The sequence below is a fragment of the Rhinopithecus bieti genome, unplaced genomic scaffold (genome assembly GCF_001698545.2).
Source record: "Rhinopithecus bieti isolate Rb0 unplaced genomic scaffold, ASM169854v2 scaffold_14826, whole genome shotgun sequence".
NCBI lineage: Eukaryota > Metazoa > Chordata > Mammalia > Primates > Cercopithecidae > Rhinopithecus > Rhinopithecus bieti.
This window is the reverse complement of record NW_016808328.1, coordinates 296353-310412: the sequence shown is the minus strand read 5'-3', so window position 1 is coordinate 310412 and position 14060 is coordinate 296353.

Sequence of the window (14060 nt, the reverse complement as noted above, 5' to 3'; positions counted from 1 at the left end):
CTCAGTGCAGTTCTCTTTCTACAATGTCAGGTTTTGGGAGTAACCTGCTGTGTGCACACAAAAAAGTTCTTTTCTCTCTCTGCATCATTTTCCTCATCTGGGAAAGGAGAACTGAGATCGATGTCTTAGTTTGAGTTCCCCCACAGGCAGACCCTGAGTCTAAACAGTTTATCTGGGGGGTGATCCCAGGAAGCAGGGGTCAGGGAGGGGGGCAAGTGATGAGTGACATAGGGAAGGGAAGGCAGCCCATACAGGGTGCAGGATGGGGTGGCTCACCCTCCTGGATATCTGGAGCTCAACCCCACCAGGGATGCTCAGAGGGACTGTGTGGAGTGCAATACAGAGCTGCTCCCCTGGGGAGTGGGAGCTGGGGTATGTATCCACCAGTTCCCATATCTCATTGGTCGAGGGTTGCTCTGACAATAATGACTCTCGGCAATTCTTGCTGCACCACTGAGCAAAGCTCACTCAAAGCCAGAAAACATCCTCAGGCCAACCTTTCCTTATGGGGAGCTGTCGATTTAGGGCGTATGATTTATCTTTTATTTTTTTGAAATAAAATTAAAAAATTAAATCAATTTTAAAATAAATTNTAATGACTCTCGGCAATTCTTGCTGCACCACTGAGCAAAGCTCACTCAAAGCCAGAAAACATCCTCAGGCCAACCTTTCCTTATGGGGAGCTGTCGATTTAGGGCGTATGATTTATCTTTTATTTTTTTGAAATAAAAATTAAAAAATTAAATCAATTTTTAAAATAAATTATTTAAAAAAAAATTTTAAATTAAAAAAAGGAAAACTCTGGTCGCCCAGGCTGGAGTCCAGTGGTGCAATCTCGCCTCACTGCAGCTTTGGCCCCCTGGGCTCAGGCAATTCTCCCACCTCATCTTTCAGAATAGCTGGGACTACGGGCATGAGCCACCAGACCTGGCTATTTTTTTTTTTTTTTTTTTTTTTTTTTTTTGGTATTTTAGTAGAGATAGGGTTTCGACATGTTGTCCAGGCTGGTCTTGAACTCCTGGACTCAAGCAGTCTACCCACCTCAGCCTCCCAAAGTGCTAGGATTACAGGCATGAGCCACCATGCCCGGCCAGGGCATATGATTTCTAAGACATTTCCCAGCTCTGACAGATGAGGACTCATCATTTCACGTGCATCTTCATTAACATTCTAACTCAACCCTTCTGAGCTGCCCTGCCACCAAGAAAGTGATGTGTTGGCACAGTAGATAGGGGACAAAATCACTCCCTCACCCCTGGCCCAGGGCCTGAAATTCTCCTACCCAAGCTTCAGCATGTGAGGCCTTAGTTTTTAAATAGTGTCCCCTGGAACCCTGGGAGCCAATGCTTCAGGATGCCCCAAGGATTAGTCTGGATGGGGAAGCGGACTCTATCCGCTTCACCACTTTAACCAGAGAAACCTGCTTTGTCTATCTTTTCATTTTTTTTTTTTTTTTTTGAAACGGAGTCTGGCTCTGTCACTCAGGCTGGAATACAGTGGTGTGATCTTGGCTTATTGCAAGCTCCGCCTCCCGGGTTCACGCCATTCTCCTGCCTCAGCATCCCAAGTAGCTGGGACTACAGGTGCCCGCCACCACGCCCGGCTAATTTTTCTATTTTTAGTAGAGACGGGGTTTCACCATGTTAGCCAGGATGATCTCGATCTCCTGACCTTGTGATCCGCCTGCCTCGGCCTCCCAAAGTGCTGCGATTACAGGCGTGAGCCACCGCGCCTGGCCTATCTTTTCATTTTTATTTTAGCTTTCATTTTCTACCTCAAAGTTACACGTGCTCATGGTTTAAATATTTCTAGAAGGCTGTCCTTCCCAGCCCCAGAGAAAAATCACTTTCAATTCTTTGAACTGTTTCTTTTAGTATTTACTTGATTTCTCTAAATAGCATGTTTCCCAAGCTCATTGTGATTTTTCCATTTTTGGTGTTATCTAATAACTTTCCACCACGGAGGGGGACTGGGCTGCGTTTCACCTGGCTCCCTCCTTACCAAGCACCTTTCCATCCTCACTGGATATTTATAATTTTGTTTAGATTAACTGTTAGTATTTCTATTTTTACAGCTGGGTAAATGCTTCCCACAGCTGAGCCATGTAGTATGCTCTGATTTCATTTCCTTCCTTGCACAGCTTTGTTTTCCCTAGAGCTGTTATTTGTTTAGTTTTTCATTAGCATGATTTTCTGTGTACTTGCCACTAATACATCCCTTCACTCTCTGCTAGCCGCCCAAATCTCCTATTAAGAAATTCATGGCTGAGTACAGTGAGTACATGGCTCCTATTAAGAAAATCATGCCTGTAATCCTAGCACTTTGGGAGGCTGAGGTGGGAGGATCACTTGAGTCCAGGAGTTCAAGACCAGCTGGGCAACATGATGAGACCCTGTCTCTCCAAAAAAAAAAAAATTAATAAAAATTAGCTGGGGGTGGTGGCACACACCTGTAGTTCCAACTACCCAGGAGGCTGAGGTGGGAAAATTGCTTGAGCCCAGGAGATTGAGGCTGCAGTGAGTGTAATAGCACCACTGTCCTCCAGCCTGGGTGACAGAAGCAAACAGATGGAAGGAAGGAAGGAAGGAAGCAAAAGGGAAAGGGAAAGGGAGAGGGAGAGAGAAAGGGAAAGGGAAAGGGAAAGGGAAAGGGAAAGGGGAGGGGAAAGGGAAAGGGAGAGGGAAAGGGAAAGGGAAAGGGAGAGGGAGAGGGAAAGGGAAAGGGAGAGAGAAAGGGAAAGGGAAAGGGAAAGGGAGAGGGAAAGGGAAAGGGATCCAGTCTGTACCGATTGCTCTGAAGGAATGCTGTTATCTGTCAACTTGGGAACTCCCTTCACTGTCATCCTGGGGTTCTCTTTGCCTTCTCTTACACTGAGCCCTCTGTTTTCTGGATCCTTTCTCTTTCTTGGTTTACTACCTTTATTAATGGAGCATATCTTCCATTAGCTTTCTGAGAAAGCACACATGAGAGGCAGATATATTTGGGAGTTTGTTGCATTTGATGTCTTTGGTCATACATCATAGATAGTTTGGTTGGGTATAGAAATTACGATTGAAATGATGTTTCTTCAGATTTTGAAGGCATTTCTGTATTGGTTTCTTGCTTCTTGTGCTGCTGTTGATAAGTCTAAAGACACAAATTCTTAATATCTGAAAATAGCCTACTTTTTCTTTCTTGAAGTTTTGAAGATATTCTCTTTGTCTCAAGTGTTCTGAAATCCCATAGTGAGATGCCTCCATGTAGTCCTGTCTTCTCCATTGTTCTAGACATTCAATTAATCTTTTTGATCTGGATATTTATAGTGCTCAATCCTGGGTCATTTTCATAATTATTTCATTGATCATTTTCTCCCGTGCCTTTTCATTGTTCTCTCTTTTTTTAGATTCTGAAGAATTCTAAAATTCTTATTCTTTCTTATTTTCTCTCTTTGTATTTTTATAGTCTTTTGGTGGGGAGAGGGATGATATCTTAATTTTTTTCTTTGAATGCCTCTATTGAGTTTTTAATTTCTATTATAACAATTTGAATTTGTATTTTGTTTTCTAATGATTACATTTCATACTACTTTTTCTTACTGCGTAGATGGAGTCCCTTCTCTTACTTTCTAAGGATAGTGTTGATATAATTTTAAAAAATATTTCATCTCCCTGCATAGTCTGTTTTTTTCAAGTTACTTTTTAAAAATAAAATTGTCTATTTTGTCTTGTCTTTCTTGGTAGAGGTTTTCTTCATATGGCTGACAATTCTTTGCTGTTTCACCTTATTTAATAACAAGGTACTAAACTCTGATCAGAAGCTCTGTGTAATTGTGTGGGACTGCCAGACTCTGGACTTTATGGAGGGAGTCTGGTTAGGTCATTTCCTTGCTGAGTATCTTTATAGCTTTCATCTTATTCTGCTTGGATTCCCTAGGGTAGACTCTTCTGATCTGTTTGGAAGGTACTGGACTGGCTATCAATGTTCTGGAGTGAAAAGATTGTAAAGATATGTATGCCACATTCACTGGATCCTTCATTTCAGCAGAGTAGCCTTTGTCTTTCACATGGCTTATCCCCTCCTATCCAGAGTCCCTCTGTTTTTCTTTTTTCAGAAAATAAACCTCAAGTATTCCACTGGGGTGAGGAGAAGACCTGGGGGTCTAACTGATTTCTAAGCAGACTTTTACTGTTGTCAGACCCACCTTTACTTCCATTTCCGGATATATCTCTTGTGCTGCCAATCCCCGAGTCTTCAGAGGTTTTGCAGGGTAAGAGGCTGAGTGGCTTTCTGGCTTTCCCCACTGCTGTCTGTAGGGATTTAGGTCTCTCAGATCTGCCAAGTCCGTGGCTTCTCATGCTGTTGCTTTCCAGGTTCCTACGCTTTGTTGTTGTTATCTTTTCCCTGTTCTCTTTGACTTTGTAGGTTTATGCCTAAAACAATACAAAACACCACCACCAAAAACAGTGCTTTGTAGAGAGGAAGCAGAGGTGAATGCATGCGTTCAAACCACATCTTTCTGTTTTCTACACCGTGGGGAAGATTTTGTTTGAGATAAGAATTCCCACTGTATCTTATGTTTGGGAAGACTTAATTTTCAAAAGATGCTCTTTCTTCTCCAATTAATTTACAAATTATATTAGCAAGTCCAATGAAATCCCCAACCAGATCTTTTATAGGAGTTGACAAATGGTTTTTAAAGTTCATATAGGAGGCCAGGTGTGGTGGCTCACACCTGTAATACCAGCACTTTGGGAGGCAGAGGAGGACAGATCACTTAAGTCCAGGTGTTCGAAACCAGCCTAGACAACATGGTGAAACCCTGTCTCTACTAAAAATACAAAAATTAGCCGGGCATGGTGGCAAACACCTGTAATTCCAGCTACTTGGGAGGTTGAGGCGAGAATAACTTGAACCCTAGAGGCAGAGCCTGCAATGAGCTGAGATCAGGCCACTGCCCTCCAGCCTGGGTGACAAAGTGAGACTCCATCTTGAAAAATACAACAAAATAAAGTTCATATAGGAGAATAAATGGCCAAGAAAAGCCAAGACAGTTCTGTAAAGGAGGAGCAAGGAGGCTGGGCACAGTGGCTCATGCCTGTAATCCCGGAGGCTGAGGTGGGAAGATTGCTTGAGTTTAGGAGTTTGAGACCAGCGTGGGCAACATGGTGAAACCCCATCTCTACAAAAGATACAAAAATGAGCCAGGCATGGTGGTGCACACCTGCAGTCCCAGCTACTTGGGAGGTTGAGGTGGGAGGATCACCTGAGCCCCGGAGGTTGAGATTGCAGTGAGCCAAAATTGTGCCACTGCACTCCAGCACAGGCAACAGAGTGAGACCCTGTCTCAAAATAATAATAATAATAGTAATAATAAACATAGCACCTCGACATGCTGAACGGGAGACGCAACCTCGAGCTCTCTCTACCTTCCCCACCCTTCCTGGCTGTCAAAGCCCAGGATAAAGCTGTTCTCTGAAGTTCCCTTATCTCTCCAGAAACTGGACCCCCTGAGAGAAACACGATTGCCTTCCATCCCTTCTCTGACATTTTATTAACCAGAGAAGATTAAAACTCCAACCATAGAGAAAGCCACTGAAAATTAAACACCACATATAGAGCCTAAACTGAACTTCGAATCTTGTCGCAAACCATTGCTTGTTTTCCTGTTCCATTCAGTTTCTAGAGATTCATTCACAAGAAAATTTCTGCCTCCTGGGTCCATTCATTTCATTCCCCCTAAAAACTGTTTACTCCTATGCCCCCTATTCCCTCTTGTCTCATGAAGAAGGGCATATAAGCATCTGGACCTCACTGGGCTATTGGGTAATCGTTCCCCTGCGATTGTCTCACGCTACATACGTTAAATAAATCTGTATGCCTTCCTCCCCTGGTAATGTGCCTTTTGTTGGTTCATTTTCAGTGACCCTTCAGAGGGCGAAGGGGAAGCCTTACTGAATGCCACTCACTCCATCACCAAGCGACATCCTCCCTCACTGTCCACTCCTCATGTTCCGCCTCTCGTCTGGTGGTATGAGCAACTCGTTCCCCACCTCTCATCCAGATAGGTGGACAATCGGTTAGCACCCTGCTGAAGCGTTCACAACTTCCACTTTCTGCAGGAAAACCTGGTCTTTCCTCCACCCACCCCTCCCAGCCCCAGCCCTCCAGACCATGCATGGGGCCTCCAGAGCTCTAGACTTTACACCTGCTGACTTGAATCTTGTGGAGACCAGGCTCCTCCCTGCACCTGCTTCCCAACCATGGAGGAGCTACTGTCTCTAAACTTCATTCAGGCTTCTCACCCTCTCCAGGCTTGTGGTTTGTAGCAGCTTTTGTTCCCATGTCTGGCCCCCTCCATCAGTCTGTGAGTGTCCTGAGAACAGGAAGCGTGTCCCCAGCTCCCAGTACAGGGTTTCATACAAAGCAGACATCCACAAATGTTTGTTGAATAAATATTTGATTCATTGACCCAATGGGGGATCAAATGAATGCCCTGCTTTTCTGAAACATTGAAGAAGAGAGAGCTCAGATAGTTGGGCTTGTCATTCATTTCATTTCTTTGATAGCTATGTACTGTACACTTACTAGGTGTCAGGCCCTGTGCTTGGTGCTAAGGATAGGGCATTAACACTGTGGAGGGGATGTCTCCCCTTGTGGGACTTAGTCTAATGGGGGAAACAGACTGATATGGTTTGGCTGTGTCCCCACCCAAATCTTACCTTGAATTGTAATAATCCCCACAAGTCCAGGGTGGGGCCAGGAGGAGATAATTGAATCATGGGGGCAGTTTCTCTCATACTGTTCTGGTGGTAGTGAATAAGTCTCACAAGATCTGATGGTTTTATAAAGGGCAGTTCCTCTGCACATGCGCTCTTGCCTGCTACCATGTAAGACATGCCTTTGCTCCTCCTTTGCCTTCTGCCGTGATTGTGAGGCCTCCCCAGCCACGTGGAACTGTGAGTCCATTAAACCTCTTTCCTTATAAATTATCCAGTCTCAGGTATGTCTTTATTAGCAGCATGAAAACGAACTAATACACAGACATTCAACAAGTAGCTTCACAAATTACTTAATTTTAATCATGAAGGCTTCATGGATGATGTGACATTTACACAGAGTCAGGAGTGGAAAGGACCCAAGTATGGGGAGGCGGGTGAGGTCTGGGAAGAGTGCTCTTTACTGAGGGAACAGCATGGGCAAAGTCTCAGAGGAGGGCAAGAGTCCAGCCTGGTTTAGAAACTGAACAAAGGGGTTGGGGCAGTGAGGAGAGGACAGACAGGCAGGCGGGGCCAGCATGGTCAGGTGGTCAAGGTGGCCACAGGTGAGCAGAGCATTGATGAACTCCTGAAGGGTTTAATTTGATCTTGAGGTAGGGACATGACATGATCAGTTATATTCTTAAAGTTCTCTCTGGAGAACTCGTTGTAGGGGGCCTGGGAGGTAGGGTTGGGGTGTCCACACATCCACAGGGACAGCCTGCAGCCCCCTGTCACCAAGGGCAGAAGGCAGGTGACTCCCACTTCCACCCCTCCCCTGAGCCTCCCTAGTGTCTTCTAAGGGCTTACTTTTGTTGTTTTTTTTTTTTTTCCTTGTGGTGGAGAACGGGATCTCGCTATATGGCTCAGGCAGGTCTCGAATTCCTGGGCTCAAGCTACCCTCCTGCTTCTGCCTCCCTAAATGCTGGGATGACAGGCACGAGCCACCATGCCCCATGTAAGGGCTTACTTTTAAGGTAGCCCTGGGCTCCTGTCCCCACCACCTTTGAGGTAAACCTGTCTCTTCTGAACCCCCTGACCCCACATACCCTTTATGAGCTTCCCTCATTGCCCCACATCATTGGAGAAAGGGGTGGCCTTTCCCAACTTGAATGGTGACCCCAAAAATGATGGGTTCACATGTTAAGCTATGGAACTTGTGAATAGTACTTTATATGGCAACACAGTGAATATTACCTTATATGGGGGCAGATGTGATTAAGTTAGGGATTCTGAGGTGAGATGATATGGAATTATCTGGATGGGCTGTAAACACCATCACAAGCATCTTTATATAAAGAGGCAAAGGAAAGTAACAGACAAGAGGAGGAGGTGGTGGGGCCATGGAGGCAGACATCGGAGAGGTGCAGCCTCGAGTCAAAGGATTCTCCACTCCAGCCTCCAGAGGGAGCGAGGCCTGCCTACACCCTGATTTCAGACTTGAGGCCTCCAGAGCCAGGACAGAATAAGCTGCTGCTGTCCCAAGCCACCCAGCTTGTGGTGTGATGCCGCGGCAGCCCCAGAGAGGTACAGGCAGAGATCCCGCTCACCGGTTGGGGTTTCTGTTAAATGGGTCTGATGTCCTGGACCTCGCTGGCTTGAGGCCTGGCTGGGCCAGTGTCCGGAGTGCCCAGCCCAGGGCTTGCTGCACCTCCATTGCTCAGTGTGCATTTGTTGAATCAAATTGAGGAGAGTTTGCAAGTGGACAAGGCTGGGCTTGTCAACCAAGCAACCTGTATTCAAGTCCTGGCTCTGCCGGTTACTTAAGCAATGTGACCCACAGCGAGTGACTCAAGCCCCGCTTGTAAAATGAGTGTGATGCCAGCACCCGTCTCCTAGACGAGGCGGGGAATGGGAAGGGCCCAGGCCCTGAGGAGGGGACGTCTGCTGCGAGGGTTAGATCACCTTTGGTATCAGACGGCATGCGGTTTGAATGTAGGTCTGCCGCATGCTGGCTGTGCACCTGAGACCGATGTCTTACCCTCTCTGGAGCGGTGTGGCCCTCTGAGGGTCTGGAAGGCATCAGGGAATTGGATTGGGGGCAGCTATCAGCAGGTGGTTTCAACAGCGTCCCCTGGACCTCAGGGATCAGCCCACGGGCTTGGACATGCCCATCAACTCACCCCAGGCGTCTCCTCCCTTGACCTCAGCCCCTCACAGGGCCTCGAAGTCAGGGACCCCCAGAAAGTGGTCCTGTCACTCAGGGGGAGCTGCCGTCCAGGCTTCTTGTGGGGGGGTGCTGAGGAGAAGTTGATTTGCCTCCTCCCTATTCCTAACTCCCTTCCCCGCCGTGCCGCCCTGCCCCTGCTCACGCTCCCCCTCCTCCCTGTTCCTAACTCCCCTCCAGACCAAAAGGCCATGCCCTGCATACCCATATCCTCCAACTGTTCCCTAACTCCCCTCCCCGGCCGCCCTGCCCCTGCTCACGGCTCCCTCCTCCCTGTTCCCTAACTCCCTACCCGCCCTGCCAAAAAACAAAACTGCTCACCTCTACAAAAACAAAACCTCCTCCCTGTTCCTAAGAATGCCCCTCCCCCTCGCTGCCCTGCTCCACCTCCCCCCTCCTCCCTGAGTTCCTAACTCACCTCCCCCGACCGCCCTGCCAACAAAAAACACAAATGCTCACGTCCCCCTCCAAAAACCCTGTTCCTAAACTCCCTCCCTTCAAGCCCTGGAACACAAAACTGCTCACACTCCCCCTCCTCTGTTCTAACTCCCCTCCCACACAAAAACACAAACATAAACAAAAACCTAGAGGGCCCCTCACAGTGCTCACAGAACTTTGATTTCCCCTTTCGAGGAAACAGATGAAACAACCTGAAGTTGCCTCCCACAAAAAGGAAAACAGCCTGCCAGCTGTGTCCTCTCCCCAGGCCTCAGAGAGGCAACTATGTGCCTACATGTCCCCTTTTACGTCTCACCTTCACCCTCGTCCTCACCCTCACCCTTAACCTGGTGACTGAGGTGTCATTATCAGTCCCCATTTACCAAATGGGAAGACTGAGGCTTAGGTCAAGCACGTCAGCGACCTTGGGGGCTGGGACTGCTCCACAGGCCTGAGCCCAGTCACTGGGATTCGACCCTCGTGGCCTCCCCCAGGCCTGCCCCGCTGCACCCTCCACCAGCTTTTCTCCCCTCCCGATAGCACTGTCTGTCTCTCCTCCCTGGTAACAAAAGAGACACATGGTTCATGCTGAACAGTTGAAAAGACTAAAAAAAAATCTTTAAAATCACTCCTGTCCTGTTATCCAGAATGAAACACTGTCAACGTTTTGGGGTGTTTCTTCCTCTTGAGCTCAGGCTGTCTTTTCATCTTTCCTTCTTTCTTTCTCCAAATATCCCCCCCATATTTCCAAATGTCCCCCCATACCTAGATTTTCGTGACTCCTCCCCCACAGAGACAGACTCTCTTTTAACACAACTGGCATTCTTCACCAGAGCACACCATCTTCAGGGACGCTGAAAACCCACCACAGAAGCATGTCAAACGTGCAGTCTCCAGCGAGAGGGTCCCTGGCTTTCATAAAGTTCCCAAAGGGTCCTGGAACCCAAATGAAGGTTAAGAACCTCTCCACTGCCTGGGTTTTTTGGGATGGGCCCCTGCTGGCCCAGGCCACAGATAGGGGCTGTGACTGTGGAAGGGGCTTGCCAACTGGGCCCGCTCGCTCTAGGGAGGTGATCGCCACACAAGCATGGTCATGGATGTGCCAGGGGGTTCTCTGCAGTATGACCTGGAGGACAGGAGTGTTTTTTGCGGGGGAGGTCCGTGGGCCCCCTACACTTGGTATTTGTGAAAATACAGCTTCCCGGAATGGCAGACCAGCTTCTGCCCACTCAAGTGCAAGCCATAACCCTCCAGCTGCTCCACTTCCCTGCACTTGGAAAAGTCAGAAACGTGCCCTCTGGTTTCTGAGCTTTGCAGAGCCAGGGAGGTGCACTGGCCCCTTCCGGAGTGGCTCCCCTGGGCAGTGTGCTGAAACAGAGGGCAGATGACTTTCTTCAGCTCACAGGTATTTATTTTGCACCTGCTATGTTCTAGGCACAAATCTCAGGTCTAAGATTCACAGTGAACCAGATAAGGTCTCTGTCCCTCTGGAGCTGGGTCCTATGCAGGGATGATAAAGAACGGAGGAGTGTGTGCCATGGCAGGTGGCATCCAGGATCTGGGGAAAATAAAACAGGAAAAGGGATGGAGTGAGGGAGGGCCTATTTTAGGTGGGTAGTCAAGGACGCTTCTCTCAGCAGGGACATGTGAGCAGAGACCCAGAGGAAGGAAGGGGTGAGCCTCATACATGGGGTAAGGGGTGCCTTCCAGGCCGAGGGAACGGCAAACACAGGTGTGTGGAGGGACAGGAAGAAGCCCCCATGTCGCTTTTCCAAGCCTATAGGTCAGCTCCAGAATGCTGGGGGCTCATCTCGCCAGTCCTCAGCTGAGGCCATGGTGGTGGTTTAGGGGCACAGCTCAAGATGACTTTGGACCTAGGATTGGCTGATTTGGTGCAAAAAATGTGGGACGTACCTGGCCCATACCAAATAGTTGTTGCCTTTCTGAAATTCTAATTTAACTGGACATTCTGTATTTTGTCTGGTGATTTCATCTGGATCTGGACCATGGACAGAGGTTGATTTAGAAGGGAAAGCTGCTGTTTCCTGACACAGCATTTGTACTTAGCCCTGGGCAAGCAGTAGGGAGCCACGGGAGGGTATTGAGCAGGGGAGAGGCAGGCTCCAATTTGCATTTCAGAAAAGTCACCTGAGTCACTGTAGGGCGGCGTTGGAGGGGGAGTGGCGGGGAGAGAGGATTGGTGGCAGGAGATGTCCAGGCTTCTGTGATGTCCAGGACTAGGACTGAGGCCTGAGACAGCACAGTGGGTTCGTGGAAAGGGGAGAGATGGATTTAAGAAGGGTTTAGGAAGCTGAGTCGAATGAGTCAAGGCTGGCCCGGGTTTGTGGCCTGGAGACTGGACAGTGGTGAGGAGCACAGCAGGGCCTATTGGGGTGTGGTGGGATGAGGGTGGAGCCTTTAGGAACATGGGGGCGGAGCCTGTTAGGTTAGAGTGTGAGAGGTTCACACTGGCCCTGACATGTCTAAAGAGGTCTCTCTTACAGCTCTGGAGCCCACGAGAGAAGATAGGAGTTTGGGTATCCATCAGTTGTCCAGACATGGCCATGGAAACGTTATGCCTAGGGAGATGGGTCAGAGGGCAGGAGGCTGGGATGTGTCAGTCTTTGAGGGTGGGGCGGGGTGAGCACAGAAGGTGACTGGGTGGGTTCAGGGATGAGGGGAGTCCAGGGAGGCCTGTAAGGAAGGGGTCATCAGTAGGGTGAATGCCACATCAGCCGATGCAGTGACCAGGATCAGCTGGCAAGTAATCAGGGACAATTTCAGGTGGTGAGTGGGTCTCACAGGAGAGGCCAGCAGAAGGCAGACGACATGCGCTTATTCACTCATGCCTTCACAGAATTCGTTCTTTCTTTCAGCCTGGGGGCAAAGAGGAACATGGACCCCCAGGAGCCCAGGGCTGGAAGGGCTAAGGGGGTGTGGTCAGGAGCCTGGGGAGTAGGGATAGGAAGGGGATGGCCCTGAGGAACAGAGGGCTCAGTGGGAGACGAGAGGGAGAACTGTCTGGGGCAGCATCTGTAAGCCCTTGACAGTGGGGAGTGGATGGAGAGCAACCTCTCCTGGAGGGCTGCATGGAGGTGGTGTCTTTAGAGACAGTCAGCTTCAGACAGGTGGGATGTGAAAAGAAACTCCCAGAAGACCTTGAATCTTCAGCACGCTGGTTACCATGGCCTGGGGACCCAAGGTGCTCTGTGGCAAGGTTTGGTGTGAAGAGGAAAGAGTATGTCAAGGTACAGGAAGCTCCAGTGATGGGCAGGGGAAATCTGGGCCAAAGGGGACAGAGTTTGGTTTCAGAAGTCCCAGGGCCCCCAGTCTGTCCCTTTTCCTGCCTGATGCCTCCTGTTCTCACCCCCCAGAATCCCTATGCTTTTCTATCCATTCCCTGCCAGAATCCATTCCCAGAAAACAATGGAAATGCCTTCCCTATGAGGCCTGCTGGATGGCGGAGCCCCCTGCCCAGGCGCACACTTGGATCCTGGTGAGGGCCAAAGCAGGCCCTGGGCCAGGGGAGGCAGCTGTGCTGGTGGATTCCAGGCAGCGGGAAGCAGAGGACAGGGAGAGATCCTCCCAGTGGTGCAGAGCGTGCTACTGCAATTGCATTGGGAGCCTGATTCCCCTGTGTTATTCTGGGATTCTACCACACCATGTGACCGAATAATGACAGCAGAGTACTTGCCCCAAATCCTCACCAAAGCTACAGTGGCATTTCCAAGGCAGAGCAGCCAGAGCAAGAGAGAAATCAAGACACTTCCCTCACGGCTCTGCAGACTCTGCACGTTAAGGCACATCAGATAAGCTTCTGTTCTTGTATGTGGTCAAAGTGTCAGACGGGCTGGCTGCTGGCTGCCTCCCTCCGTGGTTCTCACTGCTTGCCTGGGCCTCCAGGAAGCCTGGGGAGGACGTAGGCAGAGACCACTCACCATGGATCCTGGGCTGGGGTGGGATCCTCAGCCCCATTAAAGCCCCAGGGAATGCAAAATACCTGGTCCTCTCCTGGTCTACAATCTCCCATGGCTCCCTAGGACCACAGCATCACCACTATACTCCTCAGCCTGGTGTTGGGGTCCTTCTAGATAACCCTCTTCCTGTTTCTCCCCACACACCTTACACTGGCCAGGATGGAATACGCTCTGTGCCTTTCAACTTCCAGGTCATTGTCCACAGGGCTGTCTCCTCTCAGAATTCCCTCCCTTCTTCTGCCATTGTCTAAATCCTGCTCATCCTTCACGACCCAGCTTGCATATGCCTCCTCCAGGAAGTCCCCAGCTGCCAGGCTCATCATCTATTCTTTGCAGCCAAGATGTCAGCTTCTAGGAATCTGTTTGCCGCTTAGTGCCCAGCACTGTGTGGTATGTGGCACGGGCACCCATAAATGCTTTCGTTGAATTTTTTACCCTGTTCAGCTTAAACTCACATATATTAGGAACCTACTCCAGGCAGGCCTCCCTAAAAACTTCACATACTGGGTTGGGCTTCCTTAAATTTCCATAATGGTGTGGTGATGTCAGTATCACTGCCTCCATCCTCATGTCAGGAAACTGAGGTTCAGAGAGGCCAGGGGACATCCCCTAGTCACATTGTCAAGAAGTGTCAGAATTGGGCCTATGCCGAGGCCTTTCTGGGTTCAGAGTCTGGCTGTTTCTACTCCCTGCTTCGTCTGTCCAGCTGGAACACCTTGTAACTCTTCTATGTAACTGGGTCTT